The sequence below is a fragment of the Echinops telfairi genome, unplaced genomic scaffold (genome assembly GCF_000313985.2).
Source record: "Echinops telfairi isolate 266 unplaced genomic scaffold, ASM31398v2 ScPeMD7_7468;HRSCAF=8506_0, whole genome shotgun sequence".
NCBI lineage: Eukaryota > Metazoa > Chordata > Mammalia > Afrosoricida > Tenrecidae > Echinops > Echinops telfairi.
Genome location: NW_022111369.1, coordinates 79634165 through 79646613, shown reverse-complemented (window position 1 = coordinate 79646613; position 12449 = coordinate 79634165).

Genomic DNA, 12449 nt, shown 5'->3' with positions numbered 1-12449 from the left:
TGGTAATAGTCATGTATCCTAGGTGGCCAAAAGTAGAAGCATGTATAGTAGTGCTGTCTAATGACTCTAAGGATGGAGATTATGAGACAAAAGAGATGTCGTTTATTTCACCGATGGATAGGAATACGTGTATATACACAAGAGTATGTGTCAAAGGAAAGAAAACAACGGAGCCTCTACAGTGGGTTTTGTTTATTTCCCTCCTGAAAGTGGACACACATCATTATTTCACCTTTTTTTTTCTGAATTTTGTTCTCTTTTATGTGAATAAACTTTTATTATTTTGATTATATGATCTGGGCACTTTTTCTTGTGGAAAGTTATTCCTGGCCTTGTATTCCTAGGACAGATACTCTTCCTTGTTTTGGACTAACACAAGTCAAAGTTCAAATACACTAACAGCATTTGTTACTGTGCCCAAAGTCCTCTTAGATGTCTCAGCTTCTGGTCACTCTTTATAGAAGTGTGTGGGGATTTTAAAGGTTCCCTCGCACAATAAGAATAAATGCAGAAGAAAGAGGGAGGCATAGGTGAAGAAGTGTCTGCTTCCCTGGAATCTCCTTGCTTTTTCCCTCTCTAGCTGCATAAGCCACATATTCATTTGAGTTCCCCATTCTAATGCCAATCGATTTCAATTATAAATATGATCACACTGATTGTTGTATTTTATTAATTTATGAAAGCCCAATCTATGTAATAGCATTTGGCATATATTAAATAATTATTGCTGAAAAAATCTGGACACCAAAGTATCTTTGTCAACTCAAAAGATTTTTTAAAAAGAATACAATAACATGAAACAACTGTTATTGATTCCAATTCGTAGTGACCCCGTGTCTATTAGATTAGAGCTGTGAAAACTTTTCCAAAGTAGATCATCAAGTTTTTCCTCAGAGGGATCTCTGGGTAAAGTCAAATTATGCACTTTTCCATTAGAAGTTGACAGCATTACTGATTTTTCCTGACTCAAGTACTACAAAAGCAATGATAGAAAATCCAATCAAACTTCCCAAAGAAAGCAAAAATAAATGTTTTGAAGCAAACATATAAGAAGCTAGATTAGAAGAGGCACTCAGCATCTGGGTTAGAGAATGGTTCTGTAATCATCTGCTTTATCCAGATGGCACGATTTTACCTACTGGAAGGTGAAGAGAACTGGACACACTTTCTGATGAAGATCAAAGACTGTAGTATTCAAAATTGATTACACTTCAGCACAGAGCAAACAAACATTCTCAAATTGAATAATCTGCACCATGCTAAATGGAGAATCTATTGAAGTCAAGGATTTTATTTTATTTGGATATATCATCAATCAGAAGTTGTCAAGAATTTAATTTTCCTTGGATCCACAATAAATGCTCATAGATGCATCAGCCAAAAAGGTCAAAGTGTTAGGGGGCAAAGTATTGTAGTGTACTGCACTGACATTCACCTTTCCTGACTTTACAGCATATACTATCTCCTTGTTCTGTCCAATTAACTGCCACTTGGTCTATGTTCAGGTTTGATGTGAGCACAATAAAGTGTTCTGAAATTCTCATTTCTCATTCTATTATCCAGTGTCTGATCCACACAGATGATTGCCTTTGCATAGTCAATAGCACACAATAAACTTCTTTCTGATATTCTCTGATTTCAGCCTAGAGCTATCTCATGTCAGTATGGATATCCCAAGTTCCACATCCACTTTGTGACAGTCACCTAATCTGGTGTCAATTTAAGGACTAAGAGTATAGGGGTGGAGTCTAGGCTGTCAATCTGGAGATAGCCAATGAGATTTCTGTGTGGGCATGGCATTCTCCTGAGAATTCTGGGAAATCAGTACTTCCTTCTTGGAGGTGGAGGACACCTCACCTCTCTCTGCTACTCCCTGGGAGGCGTAGCAGAAGACAAGCCACATGGACACAACCAGACCTCGGAAGCCAGAGAAGCCACAGAGAGACGCCTGCCAGCGCTGCGATGTTTCCAGTGACATTGGATCCAAAATTTTCTACCCACTGGTCTGTGATCTTCTGCATTCGGCATCATTATATGTGTTTCATGAGTCTGAAGAGGACTTTATACATTGATATCAGAAGTATGGGCTAATATTGGATTTATGGACTTGATCTGGACTGGGATGGGATGTTTTCTCAATGTTTGATTGCTCTTCCATATAAATCTCTTTCTTATACACGCATGTGTGTCCATGGATTTGTTTCTCTAGTCTACCCAGACTATCACACACTTCTAAACCTAACTTGAATTTCTGGAATATCCCTGTTATGTATTACTATCAATGTTTTTTACTTATATGCAACCAAATGTTGTTTTAAATGAAAGTAATATGATTAATAATTTCCACATTCTATTGGGTCACCAGTCTTTGGAATGGGTACACACAGAAACCTCTTCTAGCAGTCATCCAGGTAGTTGTCTTCGCAATTTCTTGTCACAGACCAGGGAGTGTTTCTAGCACTACATCAGCATGTGGAAACATTTCAGTTGAATCATTCCATCGATTCCCTGGAGCTTTGCTGTTTGTTAACGGTCCCAGTGTAGCTTGAACCTATTTCTTCAATGACATCAGTTCTTGAACATGTCACCTCTTGAAATGATCAGATATCAGCTAGTTCTACTTGGTACAATAACTGTTATTTCTTCCACCTTCTTTGAATAGTGCCTGAATTGTTCAATGTTTTGTCCATTGTTGCTGATGTCACATACCTTGAAGTTCATTTTGGACCAGAACGCTTCTATGTACAACAGAACAAAATGGTATTGTGCCATCCTCACAATTATTTTTTGTGAGATCCCATTGTTGAAAACACTTTGTCTATCCATCTCATAGAAGCCATTCTTCTTTCTTATTCCTCTCCTACTTTACCAAGCATTATGCTGTCTTCCAGCAACTGATCCATCCTGATAATATGCCCAAAATATGTGATATGAAGTCTCACCATCCTCACTGCTAAGGAGTATTCTGGCTGAACTTTGTACAACATATTTTTGTTGTTGTTGTTCTTCTGGCAATCCATGGTATGTTCAATATTTTTGCCAACACCGTAATTCAAATACATAGATTCTTTTATGGCCTTCTTTACTCAATATCGAACACACATATGTGGTGAATAAAATGCAATGGCAGGGGTGCATGCACCTTAATCTTCAAAATAACCTCCTTGCTTTCCAACACTTCCAAGACGTCTTGTGCAGCAGATCTACCCAAATGCCTATGTCATTTGATTTCTTGACTGGGGCTCCCGCGAGCATTGTGGCAGTGACATCATCTGTCGATGTGAATGGGTGGAGTCTAGCCTGTCAATTAGAACCAATGAGACCTCTGTGGGCTTGGATCTTTCCTGAGAATTCTGGAAACTCCTATCTTCCTCCCTGGAGGTGGGACTCACACACTCTCTGCTTGGTCTTTCTGCTGACAAGACACATGGAGCTAAGTTGATGGCAGGCGGAGCCTTGGAGCTGGAGGAGCCACGAGGGGACCCACACCAGCACTAAGATGCTTCCACTACCACTGACTTTCCATCACTGGCCTGTGAGCTTCCTGCATTCAGCATCGTTGTATGTGTTGCATCAGTCTGAAGAGGAATTTACAGAAACTGGTATTGGACATAGGTGCTAATATTGGACTTATGGACTTGATCTGGACTGGGCTGGGATGTTTTTTTAAATATACAATTACTCTTTGATATAAAGTTCTCTCTTACACAGACATGAGTGTCTATGAATTTGTTTCTCTAGTCAACCCCAACTAAAACAGACATTGTAAATCTAAGGAAGATGAAATCCTTGACAATTTCAATCTTTTCTTCATTTATTGTGATGTGTTATCTATGAGTCCAGTTGTGAGGATTTTAGTTTTCTTGACAGTGAGTTGCAGTTTGTTTTGAAGTCAGTAGTCCTTGATCTTCATCAGCTAGTGCTTCTAAGTCCTCTTTGCTTTCAGTTAAGTTGTATCATCTGCATATAATATCTCTTAAATATGCCTTCCAGCTCTCCTGCCAAGTTCCTCTTTGTATAGTCCAGCTTCCTGGATTATTGTTCAGCATACAGACTGACTAAATGCAATAAAATGATACAACCATGATGCACATATTTCCTTATTTTAAACCATGGAATTTTCCTTTGTTCTGTTAAAATTACCGTCTTTTCATCAATGTACACATTCTGCATGAGCACAAGGGAGTATTATGGAATTCCTCTTTCTTTTAAATCAATGTTATCCATAGTTTTTCATGCCTTTGCATCCTCAATAAACACAGGGAAATACCTTTCTGGTGCCCTCGACTTTCAGGACAGATCCATTAAACATTAGCAATGATATCACTTGTTCTATGGACCCCCTGTTGCCAGCTTGAGTTCCTGGCAGCTCCCCAATGCAACAATGTTGAAGGATTTACAGAAAAAAATGGGTCTTCATGTGATATTATTGTGGTAGTTAGATGATTTAATATCAACCAGATACTCCCGGCTAGTGGTTGAGTCAAACCTGTTAATCAGGCCAAACCCTGGGGCACACCCTCTCTGGCTCTCCCCCTTCCTCTTCCTGCTTGATGGCCACCCCGAGAGCTGCTGGAGCCCTGCCATGTCTCTACTGACCTTGGATCCACCTGACTCCACACCCTGTGGCCTGTGACCTTCCTGCATTCTGCATCCTTGCACGTGGCCACGTGAGCCACAAGAGAGACTTATAGACTGGTATTGGACTCACGGACTTGAGTTGGACTGGCCTAGCATGCTTTCTTGTTATAAAGGTCTTTCTCATACGTATATGAATGTCACTGGATTTGTTTCTCTACTCAACCTGGTCTAACACGTTAATTATATTGTTTGATAATTTCATCATTCCGTTGGATCATTTTTCTTTGTAATGGGTACAGATGTGGATCCCTTCCAGTCTATTAGCCAAGTAACTGTTATCAAAATTTCTTGGCAAAGGTGAGTGAATCGTTTCAATGTTTCCTCAGCTTGACACATTTCAATTGGTATTCCATCAATCCCTGCAGTCTTGTTTTTCACTAATGCCTTCACAGTAGCTTGGACTTTTTCTTTTAGAACCACCGGGTTTTTTTTTTTTTTTAATCATATCTACCTCTTGAAATGATTTAATGCCTATGAGTCCTTTCTGGTATAGTAACTCTTTGTATTCATTCCTGCATTTTTTAGTACCTTCATGATTTTAATTGGAGGCTTGACAGTTTTCTTCCGTTTTTCAGTTTGTGATATACTCAATATATTCTGTGTTTATGGTTTTCTAACGCCAGGTCTTCCCCACATTTCATTTTAATATGTTACCGTATTGAGCTGCCCTTTGAAATGTCCATTTAATTCTTTTACTTTATTATTTATCCCAAATGCTTTAGATACTGTATGATCAAAAGCAAGTTTTAGAGTCTCTGCTGAGATCCACTATGATCTTTACTTTCATGCCTTGTGAATGACCTTTGTCTTTCTCATCAGATGATGGTCTTGATACTATCCCACAGCTCGCCAAGTCTTCTGTTATTAATGTTCAGTTATTTCAACTTATGTTCTGCTTTCTGAATTGAACAGTTCCATTATCCAGAACATATTTTCATCGATTGGCTTTCTAAACTCAAGTCTATTTGCAACATTATGATACCGTTTGTTGTCCCCTTCAGCAGCTCTATGGAGTTTCTGCGTAGCTCCTTTCCTTTTCCTTTGACGGCAGTGAGTGGCACTGTGAGTTTGAGTTTCTCTATGACATGACTGAAGTTTCCGAGTCTCCTCTGACATTCATTTTGGTATTTTCTTTCCTTAATGTCAGCACCCATTGCCATCAAATTTGTTCTTGAGATAGTCTCACAATTCTGGTGGGATTTCGGGGAAATTTTAGCTCTCATGGACTTTTAAAATTTTTCTTTAACTTCACCTTGAATTTGTAAAGAAACAACTGATGATCAGCTTTAGAGTTGGTTCCGGCTTTGTTTGGCCTGATGATATTGAGCTTCCCTGACTTCTCTTCCTACAGATGTATTCAATTTGGATTCCTGTGTATTCCACGTGGGAAGGTACATGAATATAGTCAACATTCATTTTGTTGAATAATGGTGTTTCCAGTGATGAAGTCATTAGTCTTTCAAGATTTTATCATGTGTTGTACAGCTTCCTTTCTCACACCAAGGCCATATTTTCCAATTATTGATCCTTCCTCCTTTTTTGAATTTTTTTCTCCAAACATTCACATGAAAGTTGTCAGTAATTCTTTTTTTAATTTTATTTTGTCAGTGATTATTAATGCATCTTGATTATATGTTTGATCAATTTATGACTGAAAATTTTGGTCAAATTCTTCCGCTTCCTCATTGGCTTTAGTGATTGATATGTAAATTTTAATAATCATTGAATTAACTGGATTTCTTTCTAGGTGTTTGTATACTATCCTTTCACAGATTGTATTGTATTCCAAGATATATCTTGAAATGTTCTTTGTGACTATGAATGAGACACCATTTTATTTGAATTTGACTCTTTCAAAATAGTAAACCATATGACTGTCTAATTCAAAATGGCCAGTATCAGTCTATGCTGGATCACCAATGCCTTGAATAGTTGATTTTCTGTGTTCCACTTAATTTCAGACTATTTAAATTCTTCCTGGGCTAGATCATGTACAGTCTAGGTTCTGAACTATCAATGGATATTTGTAGCTTTTTCTTTTTACTTGGAGTCATGTTCCAAAAGCAAATGAAAATATTGGAAGATTTGTTCCTGTCATGTGATTAAGTTCGACTCGGAGGCAGCTCAAGTTGGAAGACATTCAGAACCCAATGGCAGAATTGTATTTTGAATGCCTTCTAACCCGAATCTCTCATTTTATGCTAATATACCCCAAATGCTCTGCTGCCATTTGCACTATTTTTGGTGGCTAATCCCTCACAAGCCGGCCATTTTCCCCTCCTTCCCTCTTTGCTCTTAGTCTGGAAGCTGTGATGAAATCTCTATTCCCACGGGTAAGCCTGCTGTTATTTGAAATACTGGTAGTGTAGCTTGCATCATCACAGCGACATGAAAGCCACCACAGTGTAATACACTGACAGACAAGTAGGCTTCCTTGGCCTAAGCAATGGTTCTTTCAGTTCCCAACATGCACGTGAAAGTTAGACCATCGGTACAGAAAACCAGAGAAGACTTGATGTCTTTGAATTTTGGTGTTTGTGAGGAACCTTGAAATTGCGATGGGCTGACAGACTAGTGAACAGAACTACTTTGGAAATATTTTAGCCAGTGTATTTCTTAGAAGTGAGGATGGAGACACTTCATCTCAGCTCCTTTGGACAGATTGTCAGGAGGGAGTAATCCCTGGAGAATATTAGACTTGGAAAAGGAGAGAGATAGCTGAAAGGAGGAAGACCTTCCATAAGATGGGTTGGCACAGTGACTGTGATAAGGGTCTTAAACATAAGGACATTTGTAAGAATGGGGAAGGAGTGGCCAGCGTTTTGTTCTGTCATACAGAGCATTGCTTTGACTACGAATCAAATCCACATGGTACCTAATGACAAGAAAACATACCAGGTTCTCTTGAAACATCTATTTGTTTTATTAAAATATTTTATTTGGGACTCTTACAGCTCTTATAACAATCAATGTATCAATTGTATCAAGCATACTTTTAAATATGTTGCCATCATTATTTTCTAAACATTTACTTTCTAATGAGTACTTGGTATCAGCTCCTCTTTTTTGCTTTCCACCCCTCCCACCCTCCTGACCCGTTGATACATTATAAATTATTATTTTCATAGCTTACACTGACTGCTGCCTCCTTTCCCCCACAGTTTCTCTTTTTTGTCCCCCTGGAGACGTGTGTGGTTATGTGTTGATCATTGAGATCAGTTCCCCTTTCCTCCCCTCCTCCCCGCCACGTTCTGCCTCCCCTCCTAGTATCGCTACTGTCATTCTTGTTCCTGGATTCCGTGTGTCCTGAGCTCTTATCTCTTATCTGTACCTGTGCACATGTTCAGGTTTATCCTGCAGTGAAAGGCAGGACTGGGGTCATAATAGTCGGGGGTGAGGAAGCCTCAAGGAACCAGAGGAATATTGTGCGTTTCATCGGTGCTATCCTGCACGCTGGTTGATTATACTTTCCTTGCGACACTTCTGTGAGGGGATGTGCCATGTCTACAGATGGATTTTGGCTCTCTGCTCTGATCCCCCTTGTTCTCAACAATATGGTCTTTGTTGGTTTGCGATCTTCATATGCATGTTACCTGATCCCTTCGACACCTCATGATCCCACAGGCTGGTGTGCATATTCCATGTGGGCTTGTTGCTTCTCTGCTAGATGGCTGCTTATTTAACTTCAAGTCTTTAAGACCCCAGATGCTATATGTTTTGATAGCTGGGCAATATCAGGTTTCTTCACCAGATTTGCTTACTTACCCATTTTTGTCTTCAGCAATTGTGCTGAGAGGGTGAGCATCATAGAATGCCAGATTATTAGAACAAAATGTTCTGGCATTGTGGGAGAGGTTGACCCTGTGTATTGCCATATAAGTATATGTGCTTAGGCCAATTCCTCTATTTTTATGAATGAATGCATTTACGTATGTACACACCTATGTTTAGCTTCATTCATGGCTTTCTTCCTAGATCCTTCCTTTGACCTTCCTCCTGCATCACAATTATGCTCGCCCTTCTTCTGCCTCTTAGTATTTCTTCTCAGATTGCTTTTGCTTCAACACCCCCCAGGTCTCTACATCCTCCTCTTATTGAATTTAATTTCCTAATTGTTTCCCTGTCTATGGTGTTGTTTTCTCACCGCTCCCTTCCCACCTGCTCCTCCTCCCAAGTCCCTTCAGAACCATTGGCTCCATTGCTTTCTCATCGAGCTTGCTTCCCATGCCTGTCTTATATAAGTAGGCAAACCAACAATAACGGAGACCAAACAAAAAGAAAACAAAAGATTGAACAAAAAGAGAGAGAGGAAAAAGATAATAATAACTAGCAAATAACAACAACAGCAAAGCAAAGCATACTTAATTCCAGGTCTGTCCACTGATTTTTATGACTATCTCCCCACTGATTCTGGGGGAATACTGGGAGCTGATCCTTCTTGCCTAAAGTCTATTTTATACGAGTTTAGCACTTAAGCCTTAGCATCCCAGTGAAGAAGAGAGATACAATCAATCATGGAGAGGTAAAGAAAGTTTTCCCAAATTATGTAGCTTATAAATGATACTTTTGGGATAGATGCTCAAGTGCCTAGATGCTTATACTATACCAAATACATGGAGATGTTGTGGCTCTTAGTTGTTTCAGAGTAGATTCTTGACTCAGCATGTGCAGAATAGAAGTGCTTCGTAGGGTTTTTAAGGCTGTGATCTTTGGAAAAGACAGCTGACCTGTCTTCCACGGTCACTCTTGGTTAATTCAAACTGCCAAACTTCCAGCTAGTTGTCAAGTACTTAAAATTTGTACCACCCAAGAACTTAAATGGAGATGTTTCTTTGTTTCATTAAGTTAATTAGACTCATAGCAATCCTACATGTCAGAGTAAAATTATCCCATAGATGTCCTATGTTGTAATTTTGTTTTAGGAACAGGTTGCTGGATCTTTTTCCTGGGAGTCACTGGGTAGATTTGAACAGCTGATCTTTAGGGTCAGCAATTTAATGCTCAGCCATTTTGTAATCAGGGCTTTTAAAAAATAGAGATAGATGTAAATAATTGCAGTACTCTGATTGCAATGACAGAGCTGCATTCTTGGCTAAATTGTGGTACAAAGGATACAAGATTAGATTTACTATTGAATCAGGGAAAGTGTCACTGAAATTGTGCAAAATATTGGCAGGCACGCACTATAGTAAGAATGCTTAATCTAGTTCTGGTTTTGTCACCAAATTTTAGTAAATTAGGTTAATGTAGTACAAATTATCAATTTATCTAACTTGTTTCTGTTATCTGCCAAAAGAGTGGATTAGATTGGAGGGTGTCAAATCTTGAATATCATAATTTAAAATAAATTATTTCATTGTAGACTTAATAAATATCCAATGAATTGGATTATTTTTAAAAGAGAGGGAATTTATTTAGTGGACAACATCACTTTAACTAAAGCCACCATCTGATTTCTAGACATATTTTTTTAATCTTTCACACAGTAATTTTCCAAAATCCCAAACCCAATCCATAGTGGTTGATTCTGCCATAGAGACCCGGTAGATCAGGGTAGAACTGCCACATAGGATATTCCAGGATGCAGTCTTTACACAAGGAAGCTTCCTCATCTTTTCCCAAGGAGCATCAAAGCAGTAGGCTCATACTGCTGATCTTTTGGTTAGCAGCTGAGTCCTTAACTTGTTAAATTTTGCTTGTAATATTAATCTCTTGGTGAATTAAAATTTAATTGTTTTCCTTTATTATTTTTTCTGAATTTTCCACTGAGAATTTTATTTGATCATATCTATCAATTCCTCACTTGGTAACCTCAGAAGAGTTTCTAAGATAGCCCACTAACTAGCCTGTCATTGTCATGTATTAACTCATAGGTGAGAGAATAAACTATGAACCACCGGTTTAATGTCAGATTTCAGGGGAGTATAATCCATTCTCTTACTTATGAGAAATTTGGCCACTTTCTTGTCTACATCCTCTGGGAGCGGTGAATAAACTGATCTTTTCTAAACTGCTTATCAAGAAGAGCCATGATCTCCTTCATATACCAGGATACACATAGATGTCTCTGAGCTATGCTGATAACCGTACACAAATTTCTCTGTGAATTGTGTTTAGGAGTCGCTGTAGTATATTTTTGACTTAATTTACTTTACTTTTTATGTTTTAAATGTAGTGAATTTTGCTCTTTATTATTTATTTCCCTGTTTCCGTATTTAATTTGCTCTCCCCCCGCACCTCCTAGTTTCTCAAAGTGGAAGTTTAAAATAGTAATTTAGAAACTTTTTTGTTTTCTACTATGGCTATTGAATGTTATTAGTTTCCCTCTAAGCCCTCTTTAACTGCATCTCATAACATTTGATGTATTATGTTTTCACTTTTATTCAATTCCACATATTTAACAATTTCCCTTGTGACATCCTCTGTAACACATTTGTCTAAACACCTCCTTAAATGTATATTGCTTACTTTTCAAATCCTTGAGTGTTTTTCACATATTGTTGTATTATTTGTTTCTAGTTCAATTTTGTTATGATCAGAGAACATACTTTGCTTGATTTCAATTTTAAAAATTAATTTTGAAGTATTCTATTACACAGAATATGATCTTTCTTAGTGATTATTCCATTATTCATTTGAACCGAGTTCTAGTTAATTGAACAGAAATTCAGACATGAGAACTCCTTTAAGTCTCAAACACACAGAAAACAGACCTTGGTGTCTCCTAGTTTTGCCATATAATATGATAGCAACAAGTGATATGTGACATTGAAATTTAAGTTAGAGGGAAAAAAAGAATTTCGGGTAAAAATTTTAAAAAATAGTTCCTCAGTGGCACTAGTTTTATTTTTAATGTCTAATGATGATCCATGAAGAAACCAAATTGAAGAGAAAACAGTAAGAAAAAATCGTGTACCCAATATAAAGGTTATAGCTGATAGCAAGAGCTCACGCTAATTGAAAGAGGAAATATGTTCACTTTCGTAGTTTGTACCGCTCTATGGTGGCCCCGGTCCTCATGGGCTTCTAGGGTTGGATGGGTGGTGTTTCTGTTAGTGTTGGTGTGTTGTACACTTTTTAGAGCACAGCTTAGGAAAGTCCAGGTCGCAAAAATCTAGCCCTTTTGTACTTGTGTCTCTTGTGTATTTATGTATTAAATCTGTTTTTCCCACTAGACTTCAAACTGCACTGTGTAAGAACTGCATCCATTTATTTCACCATGTGTCCCCCAGGCCTAGCACAGGGCCTATCAGTAGACCCTCAAAATATTTATGAATAAATAAATGAAAGAATTAATTCATTTATTCACCAACTGTGGAAGAAATTCATTATTATGTTAGTTTGATACTATCAATCTATATTAATTTAATAAATTTGTTCCTTAAAGTAAATTGTATTGGCACTTTAAGTTTTCATCAGCTATTTCTGTCTGCATTTCATTTTCGGAATACATGGATCCTGGAATTGTGAATATATATGTGTGTTTTAGGTTAAGTTCTTCAGAGAAGTAAAAGCTATGACACTTACATGTTTATATATAGAGAAAGAAATTTATATCAAGAAATGGCTTTGATGGAATTTGATCAAGTGCAGTGTAGCCAAGAGGAAGTACAGAGAGTCAAAAGAAGGCGAATATGATAGTGGGACAGGAAAGTAAAAGGAAATAGAGGAAAGAACTAGGAGGCCAAAGACATTTAAAGAGGGATAAACATAGGCATGCACATATGTAAATATATTAATATATAATGATAGGATATAGGTCTATGTACATATGCTTACAGGTTAAATATTAAGGTAGCAGATGGACA